Raw genomic sequence first — 14,891 nt, forward strand, 5'->3', positions numbered from 1 at the left:
CCGTTCTCGAGGCAAATGTGGCAATGGACACGGGAGGGGCAAGCTAAAACATATCACAAACGTCAAAAATAAGAAAACTAGTAAACGTCAAAAATAAGAAAACGAGGTCATATAGATCACGGTCCCGTGTCATCCTTGTCACGTGGCGCAAAAATATATTTAAAAAGGGGAATGCAACACGAGGACTTCCCAGGAGGTCACCCATCCTAGTACTACTCTCGCCCAAGCACGCTTAACTTCGAAGTTCTGATGGGATCCGATGCTTTAGTGCTGGTATGATCGCATCCGACATGCAACTATCTATTTGTTCCTTATGCTTGCCCCTACTACTACTGCTACTACTAGTACTACTACTACTACTACTACTACTAGTCGTTGGGTGTCATGCGCGGTGGGAAAAGTCACAGAGGTCGTGGCGGTGCTCGTGTTGTCGGGGTAGAGAGGGAGCGGTGAAATTCTTGTGTTAAACTCGCCTCCGTTCTCGAGGCAAATGTGGCAATGGACACGGGAGGGGCAAGCTAAAACATATCACAAACGTCAAAAATAAGAAAACTAGTAAACGTCAAAAATAAGAAAACGAGGTCATATAGATCACGGTCCCGCGTCATCCTTGTCACGTGGCGCAAAAATATATTTAAAAAGGGGAATGCAACACGAGGACTTCCGAGGAGGTCACCCATCCTAGTACTACTCTCGCCCAAGCACGCTTAACTTCGGAGTTCTGATGGGATCCGGTGCTTTAGTGCTGGTATGATCGCATCCGACATGCAACTATCTATTTGTTCCTTATGCTTGCCCCTACTACTACTACTACTACTAGTACTACTGCTACTACTACTACTACTACTACTAATCGTTGGGTGTCATGCCCGGTGGGAAAAGTCAAAGAGGTCGTGGCGGTGCTCGTGTTGTCGGGGTAGAGAGGGAGCGGTGAAATTCTTGTGTTAAACTCGTCTCCGTTGTCGAGGCAAATGTGGCAATGGACACGGGAGGGGCAAGCTAAAACATATCACAAACGTCAAAAATAAGAAAACTAGTAAACGTCAAAAATAAGAAAACGAGGTCATATAGATCACGGTCCCGCGTCATCCTTGTCACGTGGCGGAAAAATATATTTAAAAAGGGGAATGCAACACGAGGACTTCCCAGGAGGTCACCCATCCTAGTACTACTCTCGCCCAAGCATGCTTAACTTCGGAGTTCTGATGGGATCCGGTGCTTTAGTGCTGGTATGATCGCATCCGACATGCAACTATCTATTTGTTCCTTATGCTTGCCCCTACTAGTACTGCTACTACTGCTACTACTCCTACTACTACTACTACTACTACTAGTCGTTGGGTGTCATGCGCGGTGGGAAAAGTCAAAGAGGTCGTGGCGGTGCTCGTGTTGTCGGGGTAGAGAGGGAGCGGTGAAATTCTTGTGTTAAACTCGTCTCCGTTGTCGAGGCAAATGTGGCAATGGACACGGGAGGGGCAAGCTAAAACATATCACAAACGTCAAAAATAAGAAAACTAGTAAACGTCAAAAATAAGAAAACGAGGTCATATAGATCACGGTCCCGCGTCATCCTTGTCACGTGGCGCAAAAATATATTTAAAAAGGGGAATGCAACACGAGGACTTCCCAGGAGGTCACCCATCCTAGTACTACTCTCGCCCAAGCAAGCTTAACTTCGGAGTTCTGATGGGATCCGGTGCTTTAGTGCTGGTATGATCGCATCCGACATGCAACTATCTATTTGTTCCTTATGCTTGCCCCTACTACTACTGCTACTACTGCTACTACTGCTACTACTACTACTACTACTACTACTAATCGTTGGGTGTCATGCGCGGTGGGAAAAGTCAAAGAGGTCGTGGCGGTGCTCGTGTTGTCGGGGTAGAGAGGGAGCGGTGAAATTCTTGTGTTAAACTCGTCTCCGTTGTCGAGGCAAATGTGGCAATGGACACGGGAGGGGCAAGCTAAAACATATCACAAACGTCAAAAATAAGAAAACTAGTAAACGTCAAAAATAAGAAAACGAGGTCATATAGATCACGGTCCCGCGTCATCCTTGTCACGTGGCGGAAAAATATATTTAAAAAGGGGAATGCAACACGAGGACTTCCCAGGAGGTCACCCATCCTAGTACTACTCTCGCCCAAGCATGCTTAACTTCGGAGTTCTGATGGGATCCGGTGCTTTAGTGCTGGTATGATCGCATCCGACATGCAACTATCTATTTGTTCCTTATGATTGCCCCTACTAGTACTGCTACTACTGCTACTACTCCTACTACTACTACTACTACTACTACTAGTCGTTGGGTGTCATGCGCGGTGGGAAAAGTCAAAGAGGTCGTGGCGGTGCTCGTGTTGTCGGGGTAGAGAGGGAGCGGTGAAATTCTTGTGTTAAACTCGTCTCCGTTGTCGAGGCAAATGTGGCAATGGACACGGGAGGGGCAAGCTAAAACATATCACAAACGTCAAAAATAATAAAACTAGTAAACGTCAAAAATAAGAAAACGAGGTCATATAGATCACGGTCCCGCGTCATCCTTGTCACGTGGCGCAAAAATATATTTAAAAAGGGGAATGCAACACGAGGACTTCCCAGGAGGTCACCCATCCTAGTACTACTCTCGCCCAAGCACGCTTAACTTCGGAGTTCTGATGGGATCCGGTGCTTTAGTGCTGGTATGATCACATCCGACATGCAACTATCTATTTGTTCCTTATGCTTGCCCCTACTACTACTACTAGTACTACTACTACTACTAGTACTACTACTACTACTACTAGTACTACTACTACTACTAGTACTACTACTACTACTAGTACTACTACTACTACTACTACTACTACTACTACTACTACTAGTCGTTGGGTGTCATGCGCGGTGGGAAAAGTCACACAGGTCGTGGCGGTGCTCGTGTTGTCGGGGTAGAGAGGGAGTGGTGAAATTCTTGTGTTAAACTCGTCTCCGTTCTCGAGGCAAATGTGGCAATGGACACGGGAGGGGCAAGCTAAAACATATCACAAACGTCAAAAATAAGAAAACTAGTAAACGTCAAAAATAAGAAAACGAGGTCATATATATCACGGTCCCGCGTCATCCTTGTCACGTGGCGCAAAAATATATTTAAAAAGGGGAATGCAACACGAGGACTTCCCACGAGGTCACCCATCCTAGTACTACTCTCGCACAAGCACGCTTAACTTCGGAGTTCTGATGGGATCCGGTGCTTTAGTGCTGGTATGATCGCATCAGACATGCAACTATCTATTTGTTCCTTATGCTTGCCCCTACTACTACTGCTACTATTGCTACTACTACTACTACTACTACTACTAGTCGTTGGGTGTCATGCACGGTGGGAAAAGTCAGAGAGGTCGTGGCGGTGCTCGTGTTGTTGGAGTAGAGAGGGAGCGGTGAAATTCTTGTGTTAAACTCGTCTCCGTTGTCGAGGCAAATGTGGCAATGGACACGGGAGGGGCAAGCTAAAACATATCACAAACGTCAAAAATAAGAAAACTAGTAAACGTCAAAAATAAGAAAACGAGGTCATATAGATCACGGTCTCGCGTCATCCTTGTCACGTGGCGCAAAAATATATTTAAAAAGGGGAATGCAACACGAGGACTTCCCAGGAGGTCACCCATCCTAGTACTACTCTCGCCCAAGCATGCTTAACTTCGGAGTTCTGTTGGGATCCGGTGCTTTAGTGCTGGTATGATCGCATCCGACATGCAACTATCTATTTGTTCCTTATGCTTGCCCCTACTACTACTGCTACTACTGCTACTACTGCTACTACTACTACTACTACTAGTCGTTGGGTGTCATGCGCGGTGGGAAAAGTCAAAGAGGTCGTGGCGGTGCTCGTGTTGTCGGGGTAGAGAGGGAGCGGTGAAATTCTTGTGTTAAACTCGTCTCCGTTGTCGAGGCAAATGTGGCAATGGACACGGGAGGGGCAAGCTAAAACATATCACAAACGTCAAAAATAAGAAAACTAGTAAACGTCAAAAATAAGAAAACGAGGTCATATAGATCACGGTCCCGCGTCATCCTTGTCACGTGGCGCAAAAATATATTTAAAAAGGGGAATGCAACACGAGGACTTCCCAGGAGGTCACCCATTCTAGTACTACTCTCGCCCAAGCACGCTTAACTTCGGAGTTCTGATGGGATCCGGTGCTTTAGTGCTGGTATGATCTCATCCGACATGCAACTATCTATTTGTTCCTTATGCTTGCCCCTACTACTACTACTACTAGTACTACTACTACTACTATTACTACTACTACTACTACTACTACTACTACTAGTCGTTGGGTGTCATGCGCGGTGGGAAAAGTCACAGAGGTCGTGGCGGTGCTCGTGTTGTCGGGGTAGAGAGGGAGCGGTGAAATTCTTGTGTTAAACTCGTCTCCGTTCTCGAGGCAAATGTGGCAATGGACACGGGAGGGGCAAGCTAAAACATATCACAAACGTCAAAAATAAGAAAACTAGTAAACGTCAAAAATAAGAAAACGAGGTCATATAGATCACGGTCCCGTGTCATCCTTGTCACGTGGCGCAAAAATATATTTAAAAAGGGGAATGCAACACGAGGACTTCCCAGGAGGTCACCCATCCTAGTACTACTCTCGCCCAAGCACGCTTAACTTCGGAGTTCTGATGGGATCCGGTGCTTTAGTGCTGGTATGATCGCATCCGACATGCAACTATCTATTTGTTCCTTATGCTTGCCCCTACTACTACTGCTACTTCTGCTACTACTACTACTACTACTACTAGTCGTTGGGTGTCATGCGCGGTGGGAAAAGTCAGAGAGGTCGTGGCGGTGCTCGTGTTGTCGTGGTAGAGAGGGAGCGGTGAAATTCTTGTGTTAAACTCGTCTCCGTTGTCGAGGCAAATGTGGCAATGGACACGGGAGGGGCAAGCTAAAACATATCACAAACGTCAAAAATAAGAAAACTAGTAAACGTCAAAAATAAGAAAACGAGGTCATATAGATCACGGTCCCGCGTCATCCTTGTCACGTGGCGCAAAAATATATTTAAAAAGGGGAATGCAACACGAGGACTTCCCAGGAGGTCACCCATCCTAGTACTACTCTCGCCCAAGCACGCTTAACTTCGGAGTTCTCATGGGATCCGGTGCTTTAGTGCTGGTATGATCACATCCGACATGCAACTATCTATTTGTTCCTTATGCTTGCCCCTACTACTACTACTACTAGTACTACTACTACTACTAGTACTACTACTACTACTTCTATTACTACTACTACTACTACTACTAGTCGTTGGGTGTCATGCGCGGTGGGAAAAGTCACAGAGGTCGTGGCGGTGCTCGTGTTGTCGGGGTAGAGAGGGAGCGGTGTAATTCTTGTGTTAAACTCGTCTCCGTTCTCGAGGCAAATGTGGCAATGGATACGGGAGGGGCAAGCTAAAACATATCACAAACGTCAAAAATAAGAAAACTAGTAAACGTCAAAAATAAGAAAACGAGGTCATATAGATCACGGTCCCGTGTCATCCTTGTCATGTGGCGCAAAAATATATTTAAAAAGGGGAATGCAACACGAGGACTTCCCAGGAGGTCACCCATCCTAGTACTACTCTCGCCCAAGCACGCTTAACTTCGGAGTTCTTATGGGATCCGGTGCTTTAGTGCTGGTATGATCGCATCCGACATGCAACTATCTATTTGTTCCTTATGCTTGCCCCTACTACTACTGCTACTACTGCTACTAGTCGTTGGGTGTCATGCGCGGTGGGAAAAGTCAAAGAGGTCGTGGCGGTGCTCGTGTTGTCGGGGTAGAGAGGGAGCGGTGAAATTCTTGTGTTAAACTCGTCTCCGTTATCGAGGCAAATGTGGCAATGGACACGGGAGGGGCAAGCTAAAACATATCACAAACGTCAAAAATAAGAAAACTAGTAAACGTCAAAAATAAGAAAACGAGGTCATATAGATCACGGTCCCGCGTCATCCTTGTCACGTGGCGCAAAAATATATTTAAAAAGGGGAATGCAACACGAGGACTTCCCAGGAGGTCACCCATCCTAGTACTACTCTCGCCCAAGCACGCTTAACTTCGGAGTTCTGATGGGATCCGGTGCTTTAGTGCTGGTATGATCGCATCCGACATGCAACTATCTATTTGTTCCTTATGCTTGCCACTACTACTACTACTAGTACTACTACTACTACTACTACTAGTACTACTACTACTACAAGTACTACTACTACTACTACTATTACTACTACTACTACTACTACTACTACTACTACTACTACTACTACTACTACTACTACTACTAGTCGTTGGGTGTCATGCGCGGTGGGAAAAGTCACAGAGGTCGTGGCGGTGCTCGTGTTGTCGGGGTAGAGAGGGAGCGGTGAAATTCTTGTGTTAAACTCGTCTCCGTTCTCGAGGCAAATGTGGCAATGGACACGGGAGGGGCAAGCTAAAACATATCACAAACGTCAAAAATAAGAAAACTAGTAAACGTCAAAAATAAGAAAACGAGGTCATATATATCACGGTCCCGTGTCATCCTTGTCACGTGGCGCAAAAGTATATTTAAAAAGGGGAATGCAACACGAGGACTTCCCAGGAGGTCACCCATCCTAGTACTACTCTCGCACAAGCACGCTTAACTTCGGAGTTCTGATGGGATCCGGTGCTTTAGTGCTGGTATGATCGCATCCGACATGCAACTATCTATTTGTTCCTTATGCTTGCCCCTACTACTACTGCTACTACTACTACTACTACTACTACTACTACTACTACTACTAGTCGTTGGGTGTCATGCGCGGTGGGAAAAGTCAGAGAGGTCGTGGCGGTGCTCGTGTTGTTGGGGTAGAGAGGGAGCGGTGAAATTCTTGTGTTAAACTCGTCTCCGTTGTCGAGGCAAATGTGGCAATGGACACGGGAGGGGCAAGCTAAAACATATCACAAACGTCAAAAATAAGAAAACTAGTAAACGTCAAAAATAAGAAAACGAGGTCATATAGATCACGGTCCCGCGTCATCCTTGTCACGTGGCGCAAAAATATATTTAAAAAAGGGAATGCAACACGAGGACTTCCCAGGAGGTCACCCATCCTAGTACTACTCTCGCCCAAGCACGCTTAACTTCGGTGTTCTGATGGGATCCGGTGCTTTAGTGCTGGTATGATCGCATCCGACATGCAACTATCTATTTGTTCCTTATGCTTGCCCCTACTAGTACTACTACTACTACTACTACTACTACTACTACTACTACTACTATTACTACTACTACTACTACTACTACTACTACTACTAGTCGTTGGGTGTCATGCGCGGTGGGAAAAGTCACAGAGGTCGTGGCGATGCTCGTGTTGTCGGGGTAGAGAGGGAGCGGTGTAATTCTTGTGTTAAACTCGTCTCCGTTCTCGAGGCAAATGTGGCAATAGACACGGGAGGGGCAAGCTAAAACATATCACAAACGTCAAAAACAAGAAAACTAGTAAACGTCAAAAATAAGAAAACGAGGTCATATAGATCACGGTCCCGTGTCATCCTTGTCATGTGGCGCAAAAATATATTTAAAAAGGGGAATGCAACACGAGGACTTCCCAGGAGGTCACCCATCCTAGTACTACTCTCGCCCAAGCATGCTTAACTTCGGAGTTCTGATGGGATCCGGTGCTTTAGTGCTGGTATGATCGCTGCAACACGAGGACTTCCCAGGAGGTCACCCATCCTAGTACTACTCTCGCCCAAGCATGCTTAACTTCGGAGTTCTGATGGGATCCGGTGCTTTAGTGCTGGTATGATCGCATCCGACATGCAACTATCTATTTGTTCCTTATGCTTGCCCCTACTACTACTGCTACTACTGCTACTACTGCTACTACTACTACTACTACTACTACTAGTCGTTGGGTGTCATGCGCGGTGGGAAAAGTCAAAGAGGTCGTGGCGGTGCTCGTGTTGTCGGGGTAGAGAGGGAGCGGTGAAATTCTTGTGTTAAACTCGTCTCCGTTGTCGAGGCAAATGTGGCAATGGACACGGGAGGGGCAAGCTAAAACATATCACAAACGTCAAAAATAAGAAAACTAGTAAACGTCAAAAATAAGAAAACGAGGTCATATAGATCACGGTCCCGCGTCATCCTTGTCACGTGGCGCAAAAATATATTTAAAAAGGGGAATGCAACACGAGGACTTCCCAGGAGGTCACCCATCCTAGTACTACTCTCGCCCAAGCAAGCTTAACTTCGGAGTTCTGATGGGATCCGGTGCTTTAGTGCTGGTATGATCGCATCCGACATGCAACTATCTATTTGTTCCTTATGCTTGCCCCTACTACTACTACTAATAGTACTACTACTACTACTACTATTACTACTACTACTACTACTACTACTAGTCGTTGGGTGTCATGCGCGGTGGGAAAAGTCACAGAGGTCGTGGCGGTGCTCGTGTTGTCGGGGTAGAGAGGGAGCGGTGAAATTCTTGTGTTAAACTCGTCTCCGTTCTCGAGGCAAATGTGGCAATGGACACGGGAGGGGCAAGCTAAAACATATCACAAACGTCAAAAATAAGAAAACTAGTAAACGTCAAAAATAAGAAAACGAGGTCATATAGATCACGGTCCTGTGTCATCCTTGTCACGTGGCGCAAAAATATATTTAAAAAGGGGCATGCAACACGAGGACTTCCGAGGAGGTCACACATCCTAGTACTACTCTCGCCCAAGCACGCTTAACTTCGGAGTTCTGATGGGATCCGGTGCTTTAGTGCTGGTATGATCGCATCCGACATGCAACTATCTATTTGTTCCTTATGCTTGCCCCTACTACTACTGCTACTACTGCTACTACTGCTACTACTACTACTACTACTAGTCGTTGGGTGTCATGCGCGGTGGGAAAAGTCAGAGAGGTCGTGGCGGTGCTCGTGTTGTCGGGGTAGAGAGGGAGCGGTGAAATTCTTGTGTTAAACTCGTCTCCGTTGTCGAGGCAAATGTGGCAATGGACACGGGAGGGGCAAGCTAAAACATATCACAAACGTCAAAAATAAGAAAACTAGTAAACGTCAAAAATAAGAAAACGAGGTCATATAGATCACGGTCCCGCGTCATCCTTGTCACGTGGCGCAAAAATATATTTAAAAAGGGGAATGCAACACGAGGACTTCCCAGGAGGTCACCCATCCTAGTACTACTCTCGCCCAAGCACGCTTAACTTCGGAGTTCTGATGGGATCCGGTGCTTTAGTGCTGGTATGATCGCATCCGACATGCAACTATCTATTTGTTCCTTATGCTTGCCCCTACTACTACTACTAATAGTACTACTACTACTACTACTATTACTACTACTACTACTACTACTACTACTAGTCGTTGGGTGTCATGCGCGGTGGGAAAAGTCACAGAGGTCGTGGCGGTGCTCGTGTTGTCGGGGTAGAGAGGGAGCGGTGAAATTCTTGTGTTAAACTCGTCTCCGTTCTCGAGGCAAATGTGGCAATGGACACGGGAGGGGCAAGCTAAAACATATCACAAACGTCAAAAATAAGAAAACTAGTAAACGTCAAAAATAAGAAAACGAGGTCATATAGATCACGGTCCTGTGTCATCCTTGTCACGTGGCGCAAAAATATATTTAAAAAGGGGAATGCAACACGAGGACTTCCCAGGAGGTCAAACATCCTAGTACTACTCTCGCCCAAGCACGCTTAACTTCGGAGTTCTGATGGGATCCGGTGCTTTAGTGCTGGTATGATCGCATCCGACATGCAACTATCTATTTGTTCCTTATGCTTGCCCCTACTACTACTGCTACTACTGCTACTACTGCTACTACTACTACTACTACTAGTCGTTGGGTGTCATGCGCGGTGGGAAAAGTCAGAGAGGTCGTGGCGGTGCTCGTGTTGTCGGGGTAGAGAGGGAGCGGTGAAATTCTTGTGTTAAACTCGTCTCCGTTGTCGAGGCAAATGTGGCAATGGACACGGGAGGGGCAAGCTAAAACATATCACAAACGTCAAAAATAAGAAAACTAATAAACGTGAAAAATAAGAAAACGAGGTCATATAGATCACGGTCCCGCGTCATCCTTGTCACGTGGCGCAAAAATATATTTAAAAAGGGGAATACAACACGAGGACTTCCCAGGAGGTCACCCATCCTAGTACTACTCTCGCCCAAGCACGCTTAACTTCGGAGTTCTGATGGGATCCGGTGCTTTAGTGCTGGTATGATCGCATCCGACATGCAACTATCTATTTGTTCCTTATGCTTGCCCCTACTACTACTACTACTACTACTACTACTACTAGTAGTAGTACTACTACTACTACTACTACTACTACTACTACTAGTACTACTACTACTACTACTACTATTACTACTACTACTACTACTACTACTACTACTAGTCGTTGGGTGTCATGCGCGGTGGGAAAAGTCACAGAGGTCGTGGCGGTGCTCGTGTTGTCGGGGTAGAGAGGGAGCGGTGTAATTCTTGTGTTAAACTCGTCTCCGTTCTCGAGGCAAATGTGGCAATGGACACGGGAGGGGCAAGCTAAAACATATCACAAACGTCAAAAATAAGAAAACTAGTAAACGTCAAAAATAAGAAAACGAGGTCATATAGATCACGGTCCCGTGTCATCCTTGTCATGTGACGCAAAAATATATTTAAAAAGGGGAATGCAACACGAGGACTTCCCAGGAGGTCACCCATCCTAGTACTACTCTCGCCCAAGCACGCTTAACTTCAGAGTTCTGATGGGATCCGGTGCTTTAGTGCTGGTATGATCGCATCCGACATGCAACTATCTATTTGTTCCTTATGCTTGCCCCTACTACTACTAGTACTACTACTACTACTATTACTACTACTACTACTACTACTAGTCGTTGGGTGTCATGCGCGGTGGGAAAAGTCAGAGAGGTCGTGGCGGTGCTCGTGTTGTCGGGGTAGAGAGGGAGCGGTGAAATTCTTGTGTTAAACTCGTCTCCGTTGTCGAGGCAAATGTGGCAATGGACACGGGAGGGGCAAGCTAAAACATATCACAAACGTCAAAAATAAGAAAACTAGTAAACGTCAAAAATAAGAAAACGAGGTCATATAGATCACGGTCCCGCGTCATCCTTGTCACGTGGCGCAAAAATATATTTAAAAAGGGGAATGCAACACGAGGACTTCCCAGGAGGTCACCCATCCTAGTACTACTCTCGCCCAAGCACGCTTAACTTTGGAGTTCTGATGGGATCCGGTGCTTTAGTGGTGGTATGATCGCATCCGACATGCAACTATCTATTTGTTCCTTATGCTTGCCCCTACTACTACTACTACTAGTACTACTACTACTACTACTACTACTACTACTACTACTAGTCGTTGGGTGTCATGCGCGGTGGGAAAAGTCACAGAGGTCGTGGCGGTGCTCGTGTTGTCGGGGTACAAAGGGAGCGGTGAAATTCTTGTGTTAAACTCGTCTCCGTTGTTGAGGCAAATGTGGCAATGGACACGGGAGGGGCAAGCTAAAACATATCACAAACGTCAAAAATAAGAAAACTAGTAAACGTCAAAAATAAGAAAACGAGGTCATATAGATCACGTTCCCGCGTCATCCTTGTCACGTGGCGCAAAAATATATTTAAAAAGGGAAATGCAACACGAGGACGCTTAACTTCGGAGTTTTGATGGGATCCGATGCTTTAGTGCTAGTATGATCGCATCCGACATGCAACTATGTATTTGTTCCTTATGCTTGCCCCTACTACTACTGCTACTACTGCTACTACTGCTACTACTACTACTAGTCGTTGGGTGTCATGCGCGGTGGGAAAAGTCACAGAGGTCGTGGCGGTGCTCGTGTTGTCGGGGTAGAAAGGGAGCGGTGAAATTCTTGTGTTAAACTCGTCTCCGTTGTTGAGGCAAATGTGGCAATGGACACGGGAGGGGCAAGCTAAAACATATCACAAACGTCAAAAATAAGAAAACTAGTAAACGTCAAAAATAAGAAAACGAGGTCATATAGATCACGTTCCCGCGTCATCCTTGTCACGTGGCGCAAAAATATATTTAAAAAGGGAAATGCAACACGAGGACTTCCGAGGAGGTCACCCATCCTAGTACTACTCTCGCCCAAGCACGCTTAACTTCGGAGTTTTGATGGGATCCGATGCTTTAGTGCTAGTATGATCGCATCCGACATGCAACTATGTATTTGTTCCTTATGCTTGCCCCTACTACTACTGCTACTACTGCTACTACTGCTACTACTACTACTAGTCGTTGGGTGTCATGCGCGGTGGGAAAAGTCACAGAGGTCGTGGCGGTGCTCGTGTTGTCGGGGTAGAAAGGGAGCGGTGAAATTCTTGTGTTAAACTCGTCTCCGTTGTTGAGGCAAATGTGGCAATGGACACGGGAGGGGCAAGCTAAAACATATCACAAACGTCAAAAATAAGAAAACTAGTAAACGTCAAAAATAAGAAAACGAGGTCATATAGATCACGGTCCCGCGTCATCCTTGTCACGTGGCGCAAAAATATATTTAAAAAGGGAATGCAACACGAGGACTTCCCAGGAGGTCACCCATCCTAGTACTACTCTCGCCCAAGCACGCTTAACTTCGGAGTTCTGATGGGATCCGATGCTTTAGTGCTAGTATGATCGCATCCGACATGCAACTATCTATTTGTTCCTTATGCTTGCTCCTACTACTAGTCGTTGGGTGTCATGCGCGGTGGGAAAAGTCACAGAGGTCGTGGCGGTGCTCGTGTTGTCGGGGTAGAGAGGGAGCGGTGAAATTCTTGTGTTAAACTCGTCTCAGTTGTCGAGGCAAATGTGGCAATGGACACGGGAGGGGCAAGCTAAAACATATCACAAACGTCAAAAATAAGAAAACTAGTAAACGTCAAAAATAAGAAAACGAGGTCATATAGATCACGGTCCCGCGTCATCCTTGTCACATGGCGCAAAAATATATTTAAAAAGGGAATGCAACACGAGGACTTCCGAGGAGGTCACCCATCCAAGTACTACTCTCGCCCAAGCATGCTTAACTTCGGATTTCTGATGGGATCCGGTGCTTTAGTGCTGGTATGATCGCATCCGACATGCAACTATCTATTTGTTCCTGATGCTTGCCCCTACTACTGCTGCTACTACTACTGCTACTGCTACTGCTACTGCTACTGCTACTGCTACTACTGCTACTGCTACTTCTACTGCTGCTGCTGCTGCTACTGCTACTGCTACTGCTGCTACTGCTGCTACTGCTGCTACTCGTTGGGTGTCATGCGCGGTGGGAAAAGTCACAGAGGTCGTGGCGGTGCTCGTGTTGTCGGGGTAGAGAGGGAGCGGTGAAATTCTTGTGTTAAACTGGTCTCCGTTGTCGAGGCAAATGTGGCAATGGACACGGGAGGTGCAAGCTAAAAGATATCACAAACGTCAAAAATAAGAAAACTAGTAAACGTCAAAAATAAGAAAACGAGGTCATATAGATCACGGTCCCGCGTCATCCTTCTCACATGGCGCAAAAATATATTTAAAAAGGGGAATGCAACACGAGGACTTCCCAGGAGGTCACCCATCCTAGTACTACTCTCACCCAAGCACGCTTAACTTCGGAGTTCTGATGGGATCCAGTGCTTTAGTGCTGGTATGATCGCATCCGACATGCAACTATCTATTTGTTCCTTATGCTTGCCCCTACTCCTACTACTCCTACTACTTCTACTACTGCTACTACTTCTGCTACTGCTGCTACTGCTGCTGCTGCTACTTCTGCTACTGCTACTACTGCTCCTGCTACTGCTACTGCTACTGCTGCTCCTGCTCCTGCTACTGCTACTGCTGCTCCTGCTACTACTGCTACTGCTACTGCTGCTACTGCTACTGCTACTACTGCTACTGCTACTACTACTACTACTACTACTACTACTCCTCCTACTACTCTACTGCTACTGCTACTGCTACTACTACTGCTACTACTCCTACTCCTACTGCTACTGCTACTGCTCCTGCTGCTCCTGCTGATGCTGCTGCTGCTGCTGCTACTGCTGCTACTGCTACTACTTCTACTACTACTAGTCGTTGGGTGTCATGCGCGGTGGGAAAAGTCAAAGAGGTCGTGGCGGTGCTCGTGTTATCGGGGTAGAGAGGGAGCGGTGAAATTCTTGTGTTAAACTCGTCTCCGTTGTCGAGGCAAATGTGGCAATGGACACGGGAGGGGCAAGCTAAAACATATCACAAACGTCAAAAATAAGAAAACTAGTAAACGTCAAAAATAAGAAAACGAGGTCATATAGATCACGGTCCCGCGTCATCCTTGTCACGTGGCGCAAAAATATATTTAAAAAGGGGAATGCAACACGAGGACTTCCCAGGAGGTCACCCATCCTAGTACTACTCTCGCCCAAGCACGCTTAACTTCACAGTTCTGATGGGATCCGGTGCTTTAGTGCTCGTATGATCGCATCCGACATGTAACTATCTATTTGTTCCTTATGCTTGCCCCTACTACTACTACTACTACTACTACTACTACTACTACTACTACTACTACTACTACTACTACTACTTCTACTACTACTACTACTACTACTACTACTACTTCTACTACTACTACTACTACTACTACTACTACTACTTCTACTACTACTACTACTACTACTACTACTACTACTACTACTTCTACTACTACTACTACTACTACTACTACTACTAGTCGTTGGGTGTCATGCGCGGTTGGAAAAGTCACAGAGGTCGTGGCGGTGCTCGTGTTGTCGGGGTGGAGAGGGAGCGGTGAAATTCTTGTGTTAAACTCGTCTCCGTTGTCGAGGAAAATGTGGCAATGGACACGGGAGGGGCAAGCTAAAACATATCACAAACGTCAAAAATAAGAAAA

General features: G+C 46.2%; 28 non-coding genes across 28 annotated transcripts; all 28 read right to left on the reverse strand.

The window, feature by feature from the left end:
- Positions 1 to 168: 168 nt before the first annotated feature.
- LOC123415746 lies at positions 169 to 287 on the reverse strand. Its single transcript, XR_006615446.1, has one exon. It is a non-coding gene; the product is annotated as a 5S ribosomal RNA (ribosomal RNA).
- A 356-nt stretch (positions 288 to 643) lies between these two features.
- On the reverse strand, positions 644 to 762 carry LOC123416932. The gene has a single exon (XR_006616525.1). It is a non-coding gene; the product is annotated as a 5S ribosomal RNA (ribosomal RNA).
- Positions 763 to 1,124: 362 nt separating this feature from the next.
- On the reverse strand, positions 1,125 to 1,243 carry LOC123415289. The gene has a single exon (XR_006615007.1). It is a non-coding gene; the product is annotated as a 5S ribosomal RNA (ribosomal RNA).
- A 362-nt stretch (positions 1,244 to 1,605) lies between these two features.
- LOC123415396 lies at positions 1,606 to 1,724 on the reverse strand. The gene has a single exon (XR_006615117.1). It is a non-coding gene; the product is annotated as a 5S ribosomal RNA (ribosomal RNA).
- Positions 1,725 to 2,089: 365 nt separating this feature from the next.
- On the reverse strand, positions 2,090 to 2,208 carry LOC123415290. The gene has a single exon (XR_006615008.1). It is a non-coding gene; the product is annotated as a 5S ribosomal RNA (ribosomal RNA).
- Positions 2,209 to 2,573: 365 nt separating this feature from the next.
- Positions 2,574 to 2,692, reverse strand: LOC123416692. Its single transcript, XR_006616298.1, has one exon. It is a non-coding gene; the product is annotated as a 5S ribosomal RNA (ribosomal RNA).
- A 440-nt stretch (positions 2,693 to 3,132) lies between these two features.
- On the reverse strand, positions 3,133 to 3,251 carry LOC123415999. The gene has a single exon (XR_006615685.1). It is a non-coding gene; the product is annotated as a 5S ribosomal RNA (ribosomal RNA).
- Positions 3,252 to 3,607: 356 nt separating this feature from the next.
- Positions 3,608 to 3,726, reverse strand: LOC123415816. The gene has a single exon (XR_006615514.1). It is a non-coding gene; the product is annotated as a 5S ribosomal RNA (ribosomal RNA).
- A 359-nt stretch (positions 3,727 to 4,085) lies between these two features.
- On the reverse strand, positions 4,086 to 4,204 carry LOC123415787. Its single transcript, XR_006615485.1, has one exon. It is a non-coding gene; the product is annotated as a 5S ribosomal RNA (ribosomal RNA).
- Positions 4,205 to 4,581: 377 nt separating this feature from the next.
- LOC123416273 lies at positions 4,582 to 4,700 on the reverse strand. The gene has a single exon (XR_006615944.1). It is a non-coding gene; the product is annotated as a 5S ribosomal RNA (ribosomal RNA).
- Positions 4,701 to 5,053: 353 nt separating this feature from the next.
- LOC123415348 lies at positions 5,054 to 5,172 on the reverse strand. Its single transcript, XR_006615070.1, has one exon. It is a non-coding gene; the product is annotated as a 5S ribosomal RNA (ribosomal RNA).
- Positions 5,173 to 5,561: 389 nt separating this feature from the next.
- LOC123416779 lies at positions 5,562 to 5,680 on the reverse strand. The gene has a single exon (XR_006616380.1). It is a non-coding gene; the product is annotated as a 5S ribosomal RNA (ribosomal RNA).
- A 335-nt stretch (positions 5,681 to 6,015) lies between these two features.
- LOC123416285 lies at positions 6,016 to 6,134 on the reverse strand. The gene has a single exon (XR_006615955.1). It is a non-coding gene; the product is annotated as a 5S ribosomal RNA (ribosomal RNA).
- A 449-nt stretch (positions 6,135 to 6,583) lies between these two features.
- Positions 6,584 to 6,702, reverse strand: LOC123415554. Its single transcript, XR_006615267.1, has one exon. It is a non-coding gene; the product is annotated as a 5S ribosomal RNA (ribosomal RNA).
- A 362-nt stretch (positions 6,703 to 7,064) lies between these two features.
- On the reverse strand, positions 7,065 to 7,183 carry LOC123415564. The gene has a single exon (XR_006615276.1). It is a non-coding gene; the product is annotated as a 5S ribosomal RNA (ribosomal RNA).
- A 506-nt stretch (positions 7,184 to 7,689) lies between these two features.
- Positions 7,690 to 7,808, reverse strand: LOC123416217. Its single transcript, XR_006615891.1, has one exon. It is a non-coding gene; the product is annotated as a 5S ribosomal RNA (ribosomal RNA).
- A 365-nt stretch (positions 7,809 to 8,173) lies between these two features.
- Positions 8,174 to 8,292, reverse strand: LOC123415398. Its single transcript, XR_006615118.1, has one exon. It is a non-coding gene; the product is annotated as a 5S ribosomal RNA (ribosomal RNA).
- A 374-nt stretch (positions 8,293 to 8,666) lies between these two features.
- LOC123416206 lies at positions 8,667 to 8,785 on the reverse strand. Its single transcript, XR_006615880.1, has one exon. It is a non-coding gene; the product is annotated as a 5S ribosomal RNA (ribosomal RNA).
- A 359-nt stretch (positions 8,786 to 9,144) lies between these two features.
- On the reverse strand, positions 9,145 to 9,263 carry LOC123416296. Its single transcript, XR_006615966.1, has one exon. It is a non-coding gene; the product is annotated as a 5S ribosomal RNA (ribosomal RNA).
- A 377-nt stretch (positions 9,264 to 9,640) lies between these two features.
- On the reverse strand, positions 9,641 to 9,759 carry LOC123416005. The gene has a single exon (XR_006615691.1). It is a non-coding gene; the product is annotated as a 5S ribosomal RNA (ribosomal RNA).
- Positions 9,760 to 10,118: 359 nt separating this feature from the next.
- Positions 10,119 to 10,237, reverse strand: LOC123416918. The gene has a single exon (XR_006616512.1). It is a non-coding gene; the product is annotated as a 5S ribosomal RNA (ribosomal RNA).
- Positions 10,238 to 10,677: 440 nt separating this feature from the next.
- On the reverse strand, positions 10,678 to 10,796 carry LOC123416850. The gene has a single exon (XR_006616448.1). It is a non-coding gene; the product is annotated as a 5S ribosomal RNA (ribosomal RNA).
- A 362-nt stretch (positions 10,797 to 11,158) lies between these two features.
- Positions 11,159 to 11,277, reverse strand: LOC123415982. The gene has a single exon (XR_006615670.1). It is a non-coding gene; the product is annotated as a 5S ribosomal RNA (ribosomal RNA).
- A 793-nt stretch (positions 11,278 to 12,070) lies between these two features.
- LOC123416421 lies at positions 12,071 to 12,189 on the reverse strand. Its single transcript, XR_006616082.1, has one exon. It is a non-coding gene; the product is annotated as a 5S ribosomal RNA (ribosomal RNA).
- Positions 12,190 to 12,541: 352 nt separating this feature from the next.
- LOC123415601 lies at positions 12,542 to 12,660 on the reverse strand. Its single transcript, XR_006615311.1, has one exon. It is a non-coding gene; the product is annotated as a 5S ribosomal RNA (ribosomal RNA).
- Positions 12,661 to 12,976: 316 nt separating this feature from the next.
- LOC123416250 lies at positions 12,977 to 13,095 on the reverse strand. The gene has a single exon (XR_006615922.1). It is a non-coding gene; the product is annotated as a 5S ribosomal RNA (ribosomal RNA).
- A 443-nt stretch (positions 13,096 to 13,538) lies between these two features.
- On the reverse strand, positions 13,539 to 13,657 carry LOC123415532. Its single transcript, XR_006615247.1, has one exon. It is a non-coding gene; the product is annotated as a 5S ribosomal RNA (ribosomal RNA).
- Positions 13,658 to 14,345: 688 nt separating this feature from the next.
- Positions 14,346 to 14,464, reverse strand: LOC123416389. The gene has a single exon (XR_006616053.1). It is a non-coding gene; the product is annotated as a 5S ribosomal RNA (ribosomal RNA).
- Between the last annotated feature and the right edge of the window lie 427 nt (positions 14,465 to 14,891).

The sequence above is a fragment of the Hordeum vulgare genome, unplaced genomic scaffold (assembly GCF_904849725.1).
Source record: "Hordeum vulgare subsp. vulgare unplaced genomic scaffold, MorexV3_pseudomolecules_assembly, whole genome shotgun sequence".
NCBI lineage: Eukaryota > Viridiplantae > Streptophyta > Magnoliopsida > Poales > Poaceae > Hordeum > Hordeum vulgare.